The sequence below is a fragment of the Anas platyrhynchos genome, chromosome 24 (assembly GCF_047663525.1).
Source record: "Anas platyrhynchos isolate ZD024472 breed Pekin duck chromosome 24, IASCAAS_PekinDuck_T2T, whole genome shotgun sequence".
NCBI lineage: Eukaryota > Metazoa > Chordata > Aves > Anseriformes > Anatidae > Anas > Anas platyrhynchos.
The window spans coordinates 3,044,252-3,062,999 of record NC_092610.1 but is presented as its reverse complement, the minus strand read 5'-3'; the positions used below and the strand labels follow the sequence as shown (position 1 = coordinate 3,062,999).

Sequence of the window (18,748 nt, the reverse complement as noted above, 5' to 3'; positions counted from 1 at the left end):
TTAACACCCCTCTTATCTGGCAGTCTGTCTTACAGCTGCTTAAAGAATAAATGGATTTAAATTTTGGAAGGTCTTCAGAACAGTTCAGTGGTGGCCCCTCTGCTTCTACTGGGAGTTTGGCCCTCTAGTATCTGTCTTTTGGGTTAACAACAGCCCTGTTAAAAGTGCTGAGAGAGCTTTCTGAATTAAAACTCGCTATGACCTGACTCCGACTCTCACTGAAATGGGGTGAAGGAGGTACTCATTGAAGTTTTGGTGTGATTAATTACAAAGGCCTGTTTATGGCTGATAGGCCATGTCATCGGTTGCGTTTGTCTGCAGTGTTCTGGAAGGGCACAAACGAACCTCTGCATCACGGCTCCCTAATTGGATACAACTGTGAGTTTTGCTCAGTTTCAAGATCTGTACGTTGCAGTTCAGGAAAGCTGCCAAGATCCCCAGTTGTTAACAAGAATGTCATTCCTTGTGTGTGCGAGCCTCCCTTCAGCCTGTATTTGCTGGAGAACCTCTGCAGGTTCAAAGCGTCCCACCGTGACGACAGTCCGGGTGGGTATTTTGGGTATTTCGTATCCAAGTGCTTAACTTCAGAGCACTCGAGTGAGAAGGCCGCTCCTCCTCCTCAGATACTTGGAACCTTTCCCACTGAAGTTATCCACCTGCAGACAGGAGGTTTGGATGTCATTTTGTGGTGCTGTCCCAGCCTGCAGCTCCAAGAAGCCAGGACAGACCGAGGTAGGTGCTGCTCTTCCTCCCTGCATCTCTCTTGCTCGTTCCTGAAGGTCCCTGGCTCGCTCAGGATTTGTTTCTGTACCTGAACTTTCCAAAACGGAGCTGTGACATGGCCCAGCATTTGCAAGTCAGGTCTGCCTGCTGGCATCACTGAAAAATTTCAGGGTTTTAGTGCTGGGACAGCAGCAGCGTTCACCTGGCAGACAGAGGGGCTGGAGGAAGCTGTGTGTGGGGACAGGGGCCTGTGCCATGCCCCAGGGAGGCCAGTGGGTAACAGCAATGCCAAGGACATTGCTAGCTATGAGACTGACTGATAAAATATACCTAACCATAAAAACAAATCTGAGTGCCTTTATTTTTGGAACAGAGCTCTTAAAGTGTTCTTGCATGGAGATCTGTCTTTTAGGAATGCAATAAAACCAAGTTAGCAGCTGGAGCTACCTTGTTGAAGTAAAATTTTCAGGAAACACAAAGCTCGTGCTTTGATTTTCAGCTTTACCTCCTACGAACATAGTTTGAAAATAGTTATTCTTAACTTACAGCGAAAGCACAAACTAAAATCAGTTACTAAATTTAAATACCCACAAACATTTATGGAAAGCATCTGACTTCTATCTGGTTAGTTTGTTTTTTCATGTAGGGTGCAAGTTAGCATCTTATGCAGTGATGTCTCTACACATTTCTGCTTTAGAAATGAGACCAATTACGGGTAATTTTATTTTTGACACATTTATATCACCCCATTCTCCCACTGCGCAATAGAGTACAGTTGTGCTTTATGACTGTCTTCTCATGATTCTGACCAGCTTGCCACCATACTGACAATAAAAAGCTCTCATTCATCATATCCCTCCCAATCCTCCAAACTGTGGTAACAGTTAGTGCTCATCTCTGGATTTTCCAGGTTCCCAACATCTTTGCCCAGGGTTATGCTGGAACCAAATATATGGACTTTTAGTGCCAGGTTCAGAACTCCAGACTTCTAAAAGAAATCCAAAAGTTTTGCTCCAGCCTAAGCTCATGTGTTTTCAGACAGATTTCAAAACTGAATTTCCATTTTTAGCAAAAAGGTAAAGAATTTGGCACCTGAATTTAAGTTTGATTTTACTTGGAGGCAGAAATATGTGATAAAAAGCTTCGTGAGTCATTTAATAAACCAAGCATGAGTTTCACAAGCCCCTGTGGTTTTCATGCTTATTCTTTGTGACTTTCATCTTGGCCTGGAGCAGAACTCCTTTGTGATTTTGCAGGGCCCCAGAGGCTGCTTGAGTGCTTATCCACTCAGAAATAAAACAAACATTCTCCCATCTACATTAATTGAATGTGCAGCTCTCGTTCCTAGCACTCGGCTGTCTGCGCTTTAATGTTTCTCTAGTGCTCTTGACTTTATCACAGCATTTGCCCTGTTGAGTTGTTGGTAGGCTCTAAGGGGAGCAAAATCTGCTAATCCTATCGACGTGAGTTGAATGGGAACACATCTGGCTGTGAAGCAGGGATGTGCTTTCCTGCAGCGAGGAAATGCTCAGCTCAGGGAGCATTGTCTGGCCTTGCAAAGATGGGCACAAACATTTCTTTGGCCAGTTCTTTGCCACTGTGGTTTATCCCATGTTGCTACATCCTGCCCTTTCTACTCAGCAGACCCTCAGAGGCTGGCTGTTCGGCACTTCACGCTTCAGCGGAGTGCAGACTGTTCTCATCTCCCTTGCTTTATCTGCCAGTCCTGTGTAGGTTTTATTTCAATCCTCCCTTCCTGCTTTTCCCCTCAGCCCTTTCACTCCTCCTCCCTCCTTCTGTGGAAACAAATCTACAGTAGGTGTCTCTTGAACTGGCCTGAACTCCTTGTCCCAAGCACCTTCCTGACTAATCCTTTCCAGATGTCCAGGAACTTTTATGTTTAGCAGTTCTGCTCAAGTTCCTCATTCATTCTCAGACAGAGCAAACATTATATTTCCTAATATTATTTGAAAAATAAGGCTGATCGTGGCCTTCTAGGAAGCAGTTGTCACCTCAAAATCCAGCATTATAAGCACCATTGCAGCCTCCTGCCCCCAAACCAGAGCTCCACATACATTCACAAATACCATTACAAGTTCAATTTTCTGTATCCAACAACACTCCTTTCTGTTACGTTTTGAAAGCATTTGGTGCTGGACTTGTACCCAGCCAAGAGACAAGGGTGTTAGCTTCCAATTTCCCAGTTGCAGCAGCATGGAGAAATTAGGAGATCTGTCCGATGTTACTGGGACAACAGTGAGCCAAGAGCGGAAACCAAGTTTCCCTGCCTGTCCTCTCATCTAGTTTCCAGAATAACTTTGGTTTTGGGGAGGTGTCTGTTACTTCAGACACGGGGAGAGGGCCAGTGGCTTCTATTTGCAGTCTCCTGTCTTTGCTGTTGAGTGTATCAAGCTGCATGCAACCTCATGGTCGGTGCATGACAACCACATTCGACGTGGGCCTCAGGGAGGAAAGGACTGCCTGTCATCCCAAGGTCCAGAAGGTTGATGAGATTTGTAAGACTGGAAGTAATGAATAAGTCAGTTTACAACCCTGGAGACTGCCTCTTCAACACAGCCTCTGGCTTGCCTTGAAGTCACGTCCTGCGGTTCCCCATGTGCATCCAATGGCTTTTCATCTCTTTTCCACTGTGTTTTTCATCTGTTTTTCACTCTGCTGTACTCTGTTGTTTTGGGGATATCGGAAAACTTTAGGCTGTTCAGTACAACTTGGGAAATTTCTGTCTCTTTCCTTCAAATTTTCTTTGCTTTGAGATTCACCTCAGCGTGTTATGTATTGATTGCAAAATACTGGGGGTAGGAGAGAGAGAGCTTCCATAAATTCAGATTCTTGTTATGAAACAGTTGGTGCTGGGCCCTGGTATGGGTAGGTGTTGGTAGGATGAGTCTGCCATGATGTGCTGTGCTCCCTGCCACCTCCACAGTCATTGTTGCCTTCCCCCTCGGCCTGAGCTCACAGAATAGTAAGCAGGTCTTTAGTTTCACAGCAAAACAAGCCCTGCGAGGTCTGGTTTTCCTCCTTCCCTACTGCACCACAGCTACTTCCTCACTGGGAGCTGATACGGGATGGCTCCTTGTTCCTTTTTTCCTGCAGTCCAGACAGTCTCTAGGCCACCTGGGGAAGGGAGAATGAAGAATATCAAGCCGGTAAGTCTCCTAACCATTCTGCTATGTGAGGAATGAATCCAAGTGCCTTTGCAGACTATTAATCTTTTCCAATCCTAAGAAAGCAAATGATCTCCTCCCGCTCCCATAAATTCAACCTCTCTCTCCTGCTTCCTCCCTCCAGTGTTTGAACTGTTCGCCAAGAGCTTTATTAAAAACTACAAGATGCAGTTTTGTTTCTAACCGAATCCCAAACAACTGCGTTAGGTGGAGAAGAAACATTTGGTGCAGTCAGCTTTAGAGCATTTTTGTGTATAGTCCATAGCCACTTGTCAGCCAGAGACCAGATTCAACTTTGCGCTGAGCGTAATAGGACCTCTTCTCTTTTCTCCTGAGGTTAGGAGATGAATTCAAGCTGGTCAAACCTTAGGGCCTCATTTCAGAGGGTACCTGGCAGTGACTGTGGGGAGTAACCGATGTGACCTCCGTGGCACAGCGGAGGGGATGCTATCAGCGTGGTCCGATAATGCCTCATTAGTTCCTGACTCTGTGATCCTGCCTGCTGCTCTGCTCCAAAAGTAATTCTGTTCTCCGCAAAGCGCCGCCAGCTCCGGGAACAAACTGTGCTGTGCAAGGCCCCGACCGTTTTCCTGTTGATCCCCTTTTATTTTCTTGGCTTTCAAGGGGAAGGTTTCTGAAGATGCCGCAAACCCTGCCAGAGTCCTCTTGACATAACCCGGGGCCGTGGCACATCCGCGGGAGGTGCAGAGCAGCAGCAGGTGATTGCCCTCAGCTGCTGATGCCCCAGCTGCTGATGTGCGTGGAGAAGCCCCCGTTGGGGCTGGAAGGCAGCGACTGAAAGCAGTTTGGGACCGGCCGGGGTCCCGTGGCGAGGTGCGTGCCAGGGACCCCACCAGCTGCCGTGCGTCACTGCCATTCCTTGGCACCGCGCGCAGTGTGTCACAGCCTTCTCCGTTTCGTTTCCTAATGTTCCCTCGGTCTGAAATCCATCAGCCAGTGCTGAGGAAAAAAACATTCGAGGAAGAAGCCAAAGCAGAAGTAAGCAAAGCTGTTCCTTTGGCTGGATTCCTCCAGCTCGTTGTGTCCTGCTACTTAGTTTGAGGAAGGGAAGGCTGCTCCTGCTTTGTGCACCTGAACTAGGGGGAGAGGACAGCAACGACCACAGCTTTATTTCTTGCCTTCACTGGCAGAAATGGTGCATCTCTGGTTTAGAAACAAAAGGGTGGCTCCGTTCAGTGCAGGAGGAATTGGAATTCTGGAACAAATCCTATGATTTTCATTCTGCCAGGTGTCTGAGAAACAACATGGTTCAGTTCCATCCTTTATACGTTACCCTTGAAAGAGGTTCGACTGTCTTTCTCTCCTCACTGAGAAACTGAAATGGCTAAGAAATTTAAACAGAGCTGAAAACAAAACAGAGACTGGCCCATCAAGACTTGTAAAGGCATCCTTGATTTACACACTCTGAAGATAAAAATGGTCTGACTTTCCCCCTGTTGCAGTAAGAGAGTATCCCTGCCATTCAAAAATGGGGCTCATTTGCCATGTATGACCTTTTTTTTTGCAACAGTTTGTAGTTGGCTCTACAACGATTCTTGCCTGAGGAAGGATCACTCATTTCTGGGCATTGCAAATCAGCCTCTGTTTAGCAGTAATTTTTGGAGGGCAGGGGAATAGGAGCAGAAGAGTTTCACTGAGAGAAAGGTGCACAGCTGTGGTGGGTGAAGCTGGGTATCTGTGGGTATGGTGCACAGGGGAGTAAGAACGTGAAAAATCCAGAAATTTCTCCTGGGAACAAGGCTGAAAAAGGGGAAAAAGGTTGAAAGAGGAATCCTCATTTGTCCTGGCCAGTACGCAGAGCTTTCCTCCCCCAAGAAATCACCATGTTGTTACGCAAAGCAAAGCAGAGATCGCCTGGTGTGGTTTTGCCTGGGATAACTCTGTTTCGTGGCATGATTTTGATACCTCTGTAGCAAAACACTGGGAAGAGGGTCAGAGCAGGTTGTGCAAGTGGAAAAGAGGAGATGAGGCTGTGGAGTGGGGAACATGCTCTTGTGGCTTGCACAAGGACTGCTTTTAAACTTAATAAATCTATCCGTGAGTCAAATGTCAGAAGCAAGGGAGGAGAGAAGTAAGGGATGGAAAAGTCCAGATTGTTGTGCACAAAAGAGGAGGAATCTGAAGGAATTCTGGAACCCAAAGAGCCTGCAGCTGATGTGCCTGGAGCAGGAGGCTGGGAGAACATCGAAGACAGAGACGGAGCTGTTCTGCTAATGAGGAACCTGAAACCATCCGAGGCTGCCACGTGTGTTCATCACATCTGCAGCACGCATGACTTCAGGAGGGCAGGGCCCCTTGGAGCAGGGGGTTCTGGTCAGATGGTGACCCTTCTCCATGTGCCTTGTATGTCATAATGGCTGGGGGGTCCTGCGTCCCCGACCTGAGGCAATGGGGAGCCAACAGCGTGGAAAAAATGCAGAGGCACCAGGGGAATAATCCAGACCAGCTTTTGCTGGACACTGCTCCCCCAACTCTAAAAGGCTTTTTGGTTGAGTTTAATAAGATTAGTCTGTAAGCTCTGGAGATGTCATTTTGCTGGCAGGTTTGCGTTCGGTAGTTTCTTGAGCGCCAGGGAATGCTATTGCTCATTTCATTGGCTTGCCTTGATTTCACTGGATCAGGCTGTTGCTTTGCTTCTCAATTAGCCGCATCTGCACAACAGTAACACGCCGGAGATTAGAAAGCCTGGAGGAGGGTGCAAAAGAGTTCAGCCACTCGGAAGGGAGTTCCCTGCATCCCCCCTCCCGCCGCCTTGGGAAGGCTTGGGCTCGGCACCCAACCTGACTTCTGTCCCCATCAGAAACCCTGCTGGGATCCAAGCCCCTCCTTATCGCTGCAGCTCGCAGCGGTGACATTGTACAGCTTGTTCTGTTACTGGGGAGCGTGTGTTCTCTAAAAGCTCCAGTTTAGGTCTGTGCTGACATTATTGAAGCTACTGGTAATAAAGCATGTCACTACAGGGGCCAGGGCCACATCTGATCCTGTAAAGGGAAAGCAAAATAACAAAAACAAAAACAAAACCCAACACACACACAAAAAAACAACAAACCGACAAAAAAAAATGAAACCAAGCACATATTGACAAGAGGGCTGAGTTTCCAGGGACATGGAGCACCCTCCACGGCGTGGCATCTCCCCAGCCCGCTGCATTTGCCATGTGCAAGGGACAAGCGGAGCACAGGAGCGGCAGCTTCCCGGTGCCACATCATCGTGCAAGTGTTGAACACGCCGAGCGCAATGAACTCCAAATAAATGCTGTTGATGCCTCTGCCATCCCGTCAGGGATTAGTACATGCTGGAGCAATTTGCATGGGGATGAAACTTGGAAGAAAGGGCAATGCTGAGGGAATACGGTATTATTTATTATTGCCAGTTGCAAGGGAACAGCAGCAGTCTCCAAGCTTGTATAACTCTGGAACATGACTATTATTAGAACGGAAAGTTAGCAAGCAATTAGCTAATTGCAATTCACATTGTCTGTTGGCAATTATAAGGAGAACAGTTATAAACTCCAACAGATGGAACTCAAATGGGTCAGTCCTTTTTTTTTTTTTTTTTCCATCCTGAAAGGGCATTTGCTACGAACTTGTAAACTATAGGTTCCGATCGTGGCTTTGTGAAACAAGCCAGTCCTGTGAGTAACCACGTCGAAGCTTCAAACAACTTTCCCTGCCGAGGAAACGCTGAGCAGCCATCTTCTGGCTCACAGCAGATCTGCCCAGCACCTAAGGCTGCTGGTGGGGAGAGCTCATCCTCACCGGGGGCCCTCAGGACCGGGAGCCAAGGGGTAGAGGGGCTGAGAGCCCTGGGGGGTCCTGGGGATCCAACACGACAGCGTCACCCCCCGCAGATGCGAATCTGTCTGCTCTAGCATGCCGCTGAATCTGAGGTCTTGCTAAAGCTGGCCTAAACCCAATCTGGACATCTTCAGGGCTGGAAAATTCAACTAATTGCTCTGTGGTTTCATTCATTTACTCTGCTGTGGTGATACTTGTCTATATAGCCCTGGAAAAAAAGGGGGAAGAGAAGCAATCCAGCTAAAATATATATTTCTTCTCATCCGTTTTGTTCTCCAGCCGTGGCACGAATCGGCAGTGACTCCCTGAACCTAATTTCTCAACCTTACGAGGTTACTGGAGGGACCTTCAGTCCCTAGTGAGACTGAGTCAGAAAAGCCATCTCTGCACAGATTAGCAGGGGATTAAGTTGAGTTCTGCTTCCCCTTTTAAGCCACAGGAGATACCAGCGAGGCAGTTCTCATGGGACAGAGATTATCTCATTGCTTTTGTTGGAAATATCTGAGTGATGCGGCACTGCAACATGACTGATGGCTATGAAACAAGAAGCTTGGATTTGAGGGACAGCTTAGTGTGTGCTTTACATTTGTTTAAGCCAAAGAAGGATGCGAATATGCTGACTACCTGTGCCACTTTGTTATCCTCTGGATGAGTTTTGTACTCGATGAGCAATATTTTAACGTGGTGCTGCAAATGTCTACTGAAGGGCTGAGAAATTCTGTTGTTTAGTTATGATGATTTTTGCTGTTGACGTGCCAAGATACGAGCTGTATGTGTACAGCATGGTGTATTTAGGGCTAGCATGTAGGAAAACAGGGAGAATTTGAGTGTTGGTGCCTGCAATGTGGTAGTCTGGTTATAGGATTACGGTACATGTGTGAGTATGGCACACAGAGTTACTGTTATAAGTAGTATGAAAGCTGTTTATGCATCGCAGATTCCTTTTTAGAGTATGGACAAGAACAGACAGATTTGGCCTTAAAAATAAAGCAGACCAGAAGGTATTCAGAGGCAAATGTTTGGTAAAAAACTTAAATCCTGCCATCAGACTTTCCCTGGTGTTGCAGAGGGCTTGGCTCCTTGTCCCCTCTGAATGTTAGTGATGCCATGGGCTCCAGCAAAGGTGAACATCCCTGTTTCAGGTGAAGCTGGTGCTGATACTGATACAGCCGTGGGATCTGAAACAGATTAAGCCCAGCTATATGAATTTCATAAATAGTAATACAAAACCACTGCACACCTTAGGCTGATATTAAACAGAGGATGAGTTGGTATTCATCTTAGAGTGAATGCATTATAATGAAATGGGAACATCAGGTTTCACTTATACATCCCAGGTTTCCCATAGGAGGCGGTTTATGGAGTGACCATTTATTAAAGACAAATGCTATCATTCGAAACATATCTCATGTAGAGCAGGGGACTGGCTGATTCAGAGGAACAGTAACTGGAGATGGAACTTTGCGTTTACAAGCCATTGATTTAAGCAGGCTCAGCGTGGAGGGGAACGTGTGATGATAGCTGCCGGGTGCCCCAGTGTCTACCTGAGCCCCAGCCCATGCACCTCCCACGGCGAGCACAACCAAGGTGCTGAGTGCCGTGCCCTAGCCCAAAAATGCTTAACGTTAACATATATTTAGCAGCAGGCAGAAAGATAATTCAGTTATCTCGAGTCAGGCCGGTCATGTGCTTAAAATAAGTCCTTCTTGGATGGGAGCCATTGCCCTAGCTGGGCTCCAGGGACTGATCAGGCGTGGGGTGCTAAGCTCTGCTCTCCACGCTGGAAATCCTCAGAAATATGAGCTGGCCACTGCACAGAGTCTTCAGGGGATGCAGGGGATGCTGTCTGAAGAGGGGCAGGGTGAGAGGATGCCAGGGGCTGTGCTGATTGCTGTCAGTGCAGAGCTGACCCTGCCGGGGGCTGGGGGAGAGGTCTGGGGAGCAGCCGTGGGCAGAGTGGGGAACTCCTGTGCACCCCTCAGTGTGCTTCCAGTCCATGAACAACTGCATCCTCAGGCTTTGCTTGGTTGATCTTGGCGGTTTTGTCACTTGTTAAGAATTTCCAGCTCGTACCTGCCCTATGAACACACTTTAAAAAATGAATGAGTAGTTCGCAGTTATAATGCTCTCTGAAACAATGTGATTTTTTATTTTTTTTCCCCCTCTCATCATCAGGTGAGAGGAAAACGCGTTAGGCACCCTCCAGCCAGGGTTGGGAAGGTGCTGGGGCAGGAGTGACACTGCTGGGGGGGGTCAGCACAGCTTGCTTCTGCCTGAAAGCATTCAGTGCAGCACCTCTTCTGCAGCCCCGAGGCTCTGCGGGAATCTCTGATTCAGGGTCCTTTTCCAAAAAGCCTTGAAAGGGATCTGCCCTCTGGAAGGGAGATCCTCCACATCGTAATCTGTTCTTGCTGAGGCATGCCCGTGTCAGCACCCACTAGTCACCAGCCTCCTCTAAAACGGCATGACTCTTCCCTTTCACTTCATGAGTTAGTGATTTTGAGCTGCGGGGCAAATGTTAAATGTTAGCAACTGCTGTTAAAGTCACATCTGCAGATAATTTTGCTATTCACCTGGAAAGAAACAGTGTTCATTCAATTAATTTGAGAAATATATGTTGCCTTTCTTAAATCTTTCTGGATAGATCCTGGCACCGCGACAAGGCGGTGCTGTTTGTTCTTTAGCTTTGCAATCAGAAGTCCAGGACGAGGATGTCATTTGTCGGAAGTGGCAGGTAAAACTGAATGCTTTCTGGAGGCAGAAATGCAGTTTGTTGCGTGTAGGAAGATTTTCTGGCTCGACGTAGTATGACATTTGCAAGCATTTAATTTGAATAAATTCCATTTTTATGCTCCATCCGGCTTCTAATATATCAGCCAAACCATTCGTAAGGGACAGAATGTAAATCCTGCCTGTTTTCCCTTCTGTGTTATCATCAGGGATCGATCACGCAGCGGTGCTTGTTCCTTTTGCTTTCAAGGCTCCCAGAGGTCGGCAGCTCGGTTCTGGAAGACCTGGGAGAAGCTGCAGAATTCATAAGGATGGAGAGTGGAGATGGAGATGGAGAGATTTGGGATCTCTGTCTCTGTTCATCATGCTGTGCACAAGGTGGTGAAGCAAACTGCTGAATTAGCATGGCTTGTGGCTGCAGAGAGAGATACTTGGCCTGGAGCAAGTGAAGATGCTGCTGTTAGCAAAAGTGCAAGAGCAAGGAAGGTCCTGAGCAGGGACTGATTCCTGAAGGAGAGGAGGAAGTTTTTCTCATAGGAAACAACCAACAAAATGTATAATTCTTGTCAGCCCTGGGGAAGGCAGCTGTGCCAGCTGCAGGGTGCTCCCACGCATCTGTCTCACTTGTAAATCTGGAACATCAGGAGCCAGGGTGCCGAAAGCAAGCTGCTGCCTCATCTGGGGCACTGCCACGAGCTGTCTGCAAACAGCTCCGACACGAGCAGCCCTGTTGTAGAGCTGCATGTCTAAAAGTAGACATCCCATTGGGATGAGGCTAGGAAAAAAAATTGTTTTTTTTTTTCTTTTTTTTTTTTTTTTTTTCCAGAGAGAAACAGGTGTCAAACACCTGTGTCTACACACACAGCCATGGAAAGACTCCATCAGCTGCCTCCATCAGCCAGCGCTGGAGAAAACAGGAGAGCAGATCCCGCACTGGGGCCGAAAGGAGAGGGGGCCCACTGGTGAAATTGAGTCCTCATCAGATTTGGTCATTTTTTAGCTCTTATAAAGGGTTTCAAGAGCCTCGTGAGCTTCCCAGCCCCATCTTCTGCCCTTTTTCATTACATATTAGATGCCAATCTTATTTTTCTAAGCACCCTCTCTAATTACTTGGAATTTCTGTAACTCCCGTAATTCGGGAAAGAATTCTTAAATTGTATGCAGATGTGAGCTATCCAGTGAACACGTATCAGCATCTGGGATCTTCTGTAAAGATGCAGGAAGAGGCAAGCTTTCGCTAGGCTCAACAGCCATCGCTTGGCACCCGTTAATGAGAATATCGAGTTGTCTCCTGCAGCACTGAAGGCTGCAGGTGACCTGTTGGTGGGAATGTAGGAAAATATCCATCCATGCTGAGCCTGTCCCCTGTACAGAGGGGAATAAGCAAAAGTCCCCCAAGAGGCAAATTTTATCTATCCAGGGATCTCCTTGCTGCTTTCTCCTCACAGACTCCACATCTGGCAGGGAGAGCAATGGGGCAAGGGAAATGCATTGCCTGTCTGCCTGTATAGCTCAGACAGGCTGGTGACAGCTCGGCGATGTAAATGATGCACATTAAGCCCTAAATAAAGTGTGAGGAACATGCTCGGGATCAGTAAATTCATCCTGACAAAAAGAAACAAAGGAGTGAAATCCCTTTTCCCAAACAGTTGGTGGACTAAATGGAACCTTGTCCCACTGAAAACTGGGTCCTGAAGATTGATGGTTGCGGTCTCTCTGCTCGCCCCAAGGGTGATGCATGCGAGCATTTACCAGGCAAGAGGAGCAGGGAAGCTTTGGGCAGGGCGAGGCTGGGGAGTGGGGTCACATTCCCCTCCTCGAAATGCTCAGGCTTCAACAAACCAACTTCATCCAAGCTCGTTAATGGCTGAGTTCGTCCCATTTGCAATTGTGTTCCCCCATCAGGCATTAATCACCCACAAGGGGTGGCTGCAGCCAAATGTCCCTGCTGACTTTCAGCAGATTTGGGGGCCTTTCTTCTCTGCATAAGTGGTGGACTTAGGATAAGTCTGGGGTCTCTTAAACATGCCTGCCTCCGAGTAAGCAGAGCGGGCGTGATGTGTTACAGGCTGCATTTCCTAGAATCGTCCAGCTGAGGAGGAGAAGGGGGCTCCCTCTTATTTTGCTGATGGTGGAAAGTCACCTGTCTGCAAAGGAGGTCGTCAGGCAGGGAATCCTGCCAGCCAGCTTGGCCATCGTGATATCTGGAGGCAATGATCAAAGGCAAAGAGCATCGGGTTGGGATGGGCACAGGCAGCAGCCCAGGTCAGGCACGAGCTGCTCCCCAGGTCTGGCAGTGCACAGCTCCGGGTCTGTTCCCATGGGATGAAGACAGCCCGAGGTTTGATGAAAAACCTGATGCAATGCAGCTTGCACTGTTCATCTCCCAGCAGGTTTCTGTGCCCACTCCCTCTGCTTAACCACCTGCTCCACCAGATTCCTCTTTTGTAGGAAAGATCTTCAAAAAATGACGAGCATCTGGATAAAGCCTGTGGGTAGCTGCTGCCTGGCAGCCTCGGGGACATTCAGCAGCTGCCCTCCCCTGGGTGAAGGCAAGCACTGGCAATAGGAGGCTGAGCATCACCCCCAAATCCACCCATCTTCCATCCACTGAAAGCCATCAGATGCTCCTAGCTGCTCCGGTACCAAAGGGAAAGGCTGAAGACCATCTGGATGAGAAATCAATAGTTCTGCCAAGGCAGAAATACCTGCAGGCAAGGCAGGGTGGTGGTGGAGCTCCGTGTGCCCTCGCTGCCAGCCTCAGTGCTGCCAGAAGGGACTGGAGGCTGCAACAGGCGGGGCACTGGGTGAGCAGAATGGTCCTTTCTGGACTTGATTAAAGCCTGAGAGTTTTTACCCAGTTTTTGGATGTTCTTCATTGCCCTTGCATTTGAACGGGGGCCAAAAAGGTGGGATCCAGATTGCAGGCATTGTCCTGGTGCATCTCGCTGGGCAAGGGCTGCTGTTCTTGGTCTCCGTGGGCTGCAGCGAGGTCAGCTGGCACCCCGCAGCCCTTGAGACCCAGGATCCCTCCAGGCTGTGCTGTTTTGGTGATGCAGGTCAGCAGTTATCATCCCATGACATGGGGCCACGCTGCCAGCTCAAGATGCAGGCTCGGTGTAGGAGGCTGCCAAGACACCTCACCAGATGCATATTGTCTCTTTGTTCCTCTGAAAACCACAAAAAAGTTTCTCCCTTCACAGTTCAGTGATGCCCAGACAAAGATGACGTGAAATCTGTGGGAAGACTTATTTTATTACAATATAGGAATTCACAGAACCAGATGTTTAAACTTAGCCATTGCTCCTCCATACGAGCACCGCTGCCCATGCTCAATGGAACTGTTTGCAAGATAATTTACAACGCTTTAAACATGTCCACTGCTGCTTGGGTCTCCAAAAGCCGCTCCGAGGCAGGGCAGATGCCACAGCGTGTCCCCCGCGTTCCCCAGGGCCACAGGACCCAGCGGAGACGTGGCGGCGGTGCTGGGGACGGGCAGCACAGTCCCCCCGTGACCCCAGCCACGTCTCGCAGGAGGGACAGGACAAGGCACAGCCCTGGGAGCAGCACGGTCCCTGGCCAGGAAACCACGCTGCCTTGCGGGAAGTATTTTATAAAGCCGTGCTCCCCAGGGAGGTGGCTCTGCCCGGCCAAGTGCCCGACTGCTGGCACATCCCGTGGGTCCCTCCGCTCTCCTGCTGGACGTGCAGCCTTGCTGTAGTCCCTCGGGAGTCAAACCCCACGCCCAGATTCCTGATTTTGTCCTCTGCTTCTCACCCTGGCTCCTGTAGCTAGGTTCAAAGGAGCCTGGCTCCCTGCTGGAGATGTGGCCCTCCTGGGAGCCATGCAGCCAGCAGCTGTTTTGCAGCAACACGGGTTGGCCTTTTCAAAACAAGCCAGCATCTGTTAGTCAACTAGCATGAAGCGTCTTAGGGTCCTTAGGCTGAAGGAGAGACACGAGGCTCACACGCACATCCAGGCTGGCAGCGTTGTTTGTTTCCCCAACATCCAGAATTTCATCTTTTCCACCTTCCCGCTGCCAGCACAGTCCTTATCCCTCTGCCCCGACACCTCCAGGGTTTATTTCAAGCTGAGCCACGCTGCCTCCATATGTCCTCCCACCACTGGTCGCTGGTTGTTAAAAGTCGGTGCTGGTTGCTGGTCTTCACTGCGTCCATTCGGAGTTGGCAGTCCTAAAAAAAATGTTAATCTTAGCCACATTTAGTGCCAACCACAGCCTGCATCTGCTGGACCGTTGTGCTCCTTTCCAAAGCAAATCAAGCTATTTGTAATTAAAGCAATACAGAAAATCAAGGACGTTCCCCAGACCAGAAATAGAGGTGGCCACTGAGAGAGGGAAGCTGGTAAAACCCTCCGAAGCCAGGAGACATGCCAGCTTAGTGCGGCTGAAAGTCCACCCCGTGCTTTGCTTCTCGTACAATTAACTTGTAAAATGATAATTCTGATCATCTCTTCTTGCCTTCCCACTCTTACTCCTGTCTGTTGGAAGAAGAGTCTGCAAATGTTTGCTGAGAATTTCAGAACGTGTTCACCAACTCGCAGAAGGCTTAGGCTGGGAATATGAAATCATCAGAAACTACCTGGAAAAGCGCAGTGCTCACACCAGGTTCGCCTATTCTCAGTGCACATGGGCATCGTTTAACTGAAAATATCCAGCAAATCACAAGCTCTCAATTACCCCGGTAGGAAAACCCCCAAAGTGTGTAGACTTTAATGACCAGGAAAAAGTGAGCCGAAGGTTTGTGACCCCTCAGCACGGAGCATTTGCAAATCCTTCTGCTCCAGAAGGTTTCCCCCAGTCTGCAAGTCATAGCAAATGCTAAAAAAATATTTTTTATGCAAGATCAACTCTGGAGTGAAATACAGAAACGTACAAAGAGATCTCAATTGACCATCTGGCTCTAACGTTCCCAAAGCTCGTAGCCATTTATCTCTGTCCAAAAGTGTGCTTTAAAGATGCAACAGGAATCTTCCTTTGTAGAGGGAATTTTTGAGTGTGTGTTTGGCCTTCAAACACGTTAAACTAAACACCAAAGCCTATGGGGAGTACATAAACACTAAAGAACAAACAAGCTTGCTTCATACCTGAAACGAAACTTGATTTTGGTTGCAGAAGTGTGTTTATTTTCTTGGAAAGAAACAGGCCCTGGCCTTTCAGCTGTTACGGATTTTCTCAAGGGAATAATTTTTTTAGCAAACCTTGTTCCTTCTGTAATCCTTTGTAACAACTCACCGACTCATGCTGCCCTAGCTTTAAAAATACATTTTCAAAGCCCATTAGCAAATTCACAGGTTTTTTTTATACACTGAGAATTAAAGTGGAAACATAAGACCTAGCAAATTATTTTCACTTTATATACAGTCTCCCTAGTAAACAAGTGTTGCAAAAGCCTGTGTGCTGTCGGCAGAGCACTGAGGGATGGAGAACAGAATGTGGTCACATGTGGTTTTATTCAGCGAGTTATTTATATAATCTGAAGTATAGTAACAATCTGCCTGGATCCAGAGGCTCCCAGCTCCGCAGCCCGTGCAGACGGTGCTCCTTGGCTTTTCCACTGCGTCTACACGGCCGCTCTTGGGTTTCGAGTGCTTTGCTTCCACGCAGCCCGGGCAAGATGCTGATTTCCAAGCAGAGCTCCAGGGCTCCGGCTGGGTTTCGGGACCACATCCTGGCCTCCCTCCGTTTAATCTGGATGCGAGCCTGTCCCAGCAGCCAAAATGACCCCATCCAGTCTGGGTCCCACCTCCCTGTGCCTGATTTCACTTCCAGAGCTTTCCAAAGGCTCCATCTCCTCTGCATCCCACAGGAAGCATCTCTTCTGCTCCCCAAAGCAGCCTTCAGCCCACCGCCACCACACCATGCCCGATTCCTCCTGGCGGAGAGGCATCACCAGAAGGTGTCCCCCCACGGCACACATCTCCCACCAGGGATCCCTCGGGGTGCAAGATCTGCCTTCACAGCCACGGGATCAATTATACAACATTGCAGACTAGCGGTGCAGGAGGAGATCGGCTGGGAGTGTGGGCTGAAGAAGGCCAGATGAGGTCTGAGCAATACCCACGTCGTCATAAACTATCAGGTCCGCTCACCCGAAAGAAATGGTTTTCATCTCGCTGGCATTAAAGATTACAGTCAGTCATTCCGCGGGCAGGTGAAGGGAATTCTTTATTGTGGCTCTTCGGTTCTATCTTGAATAGCAATAAGGATTATCCTCCAGATTTCTGCATCTCACTTGGAGCCCGAAACATGTGTTTATAATTTTCCTCTCCCTTTCAGGCAATGCCAGCAATCTCCTGAAGTTCTTAAACTGAACCTGTGAAATTTAATGGCTGGCCAGTGTATCTGACATATTCCTCTAAAATACTGCTTCAAGTGTGCTTCTCATACTGATTTATGATTTTTTTCTCTAACAAAGTATCCACTGTATTTTATCGCTAGTATTTCTCACGCCATTTTTTTGTCAGAAACAAAGATCAGACCAAAGATGCTTCTATGAATTTCCAAGGAGGAGCAGTAGGTGGCTGGCTTGGATTTCTTTAGTCTAATTTTTCTGGTTCAGGCAGGCAAAGGCTTCATCATGGCACTGATTATTAAAGGTCTAGGGCCGGCCAAGTTCTGTTCCTTGACCTAAGTGCTGAAGTTGGTGGGGTGGTACACACATGAGCAGAATTTGGGACGTCTCCTGCGTGGGTGTTGGCAGATAGAGCCCTGGGGATGCTGCTCAGCCTGGCCAAGGGACCTGAGGAAGCTTCTGGGAAGCTGAAATTTGTTCAGGGCAATGAGGGGGGACCCCGATACCAATTCCTTTGTCACAGAGATGCCAGCTGGTCCCTGCTGCCGAGCAGAAGGTGGCAACACAGACCCCGATTTGGGGTGGCTGAGTGGCCAACCCTCATGGGCAGCGGGACCCTCCTGCAATGGGCACACCGGGGGCTGCCACTGGGCATCTGCAAGGATCCCCCACATCTGCCGGCCCCATGGGAGTGGGTCTAGGACTAGGAAGAGTTGGGGAGCACGGGGACACCCCCAGCCCCAGCTCCACGGCTGCCACAGCCGGCGGTTGTGCCGCCTTGCAGCGCGCTCAGCTCAGACGTGCCTCTCCGCTCTTGGTTGCTTTGCTTTTATGAGCCAGTAGTTTAAAACTTGAAATAAACAATGATAATTGCCTAATTTGAGGGGAGGACGCTGTTTCTCTTTCTGTGCCAAAGGAATGAAAATTTGTCAGGACATAAAAATACCATAGGCTTTCCCTACACGCAAACTGCTTCTGTGGCGGCTCGCCCGGGGAGGCGTGCGTTAAAGTTTTGTGATGACTGCAGCTTCCAGCACCGGATTTGGGTTGATTTCTGGTGTCCCGTTGTCACAAGCACCCGTCCCCAGTGCCCAGCATGGCCCAGGAGGGCGAGCGGCTCTCCTCCTGCCACGTGTTTGCAGGCAGCGCTCCGCAGCAGGCGGGGAGTGGAGCCTCATGAATCTGTAATTGCAAATGTGGGGCTGTGGCAACGAGGGAATTCAACGAACCCACAGACTTCATATCTCCGCTGACCCGCTATGGCCCATAAATGGTCTAAAGACTGACTCCTCTTGTCTGTGGCCCAAAGGGAACAGTCAGTTCTTATGTTTCTGAACAAGGCAGCATCATCTGGCAGGGTGTTTGAGGCTTTATGGAGTCATCGTTTCTGTTTCTCAGAACCTTTTTTTCAAAAGTCGTTTCTTGCACTGAGCCTTTAGTCGCTGCCCTCATCCCGTCACAGCCCTTCCCTGCTCGTGTCGCATCCTCAGCTCTCACGTCTCTGTCTCGTGTGCGCTGCAAGGGATGTTCTTCTTTACGCAGTGAATAAAATGAATGGTTTCACCTAAGAGGGATAACTTCCCACCTGCAGGCACCCCACGGATAAATCTTTGATCTCCTCCACTGAAAGGCTGCGAGCAGGCAGAAGATGAGGTAGCAGCGCGGAGGCGAGGCGTTGCACGGGGAAGTTGCACAATCGCGGGAGTTTACGAGAGGAGCCCAGCTGCACGATGCACCAAAGAGAGCGAGGAAGGGGCTGGCAGAGAAATTTCTTTTCTTTTCTATTCCAATTGTCATCCCACCCTTGCCACTGCGGCTGCCAAGCGTTCCCAGGCTTCGACATGAAACAGCACAAGGCGATCTCGCCTCGCACTGCGCCCCGGGGCGAGCACCACGCTCCGCAGGGGCTGAGCCACGGCTGTCCCTTGGCCACGGACACCGTCCCCTCTCCATCCCATGGCAGGGGCTGCAGCCGTGC

The 18,748-nt window shown here is 49.0% G+C and overlaps 1 protein-coding gene across 1 annotated transcript in view; it reads left to right on the top strand.

The window, feature by feature from the left end:
• Positions 1 to 609: 609 nt before the first annotated feature.
• RSPO1 (R-spondin 1) overlaps positions 610 to 18,748 on the top strand; it is an 85,889-nt gene continuing 67,750 nt past the window's right edge. Inside the window, exon 1 of the mRNA XM_072027292.1 lies at positions 610 to 732. The gene's annotated coding sequence lies outside the window, so the exon portion shown is untranslated. The remainder of the gene's footprint in view (positions 733 to 18,748) is intronic.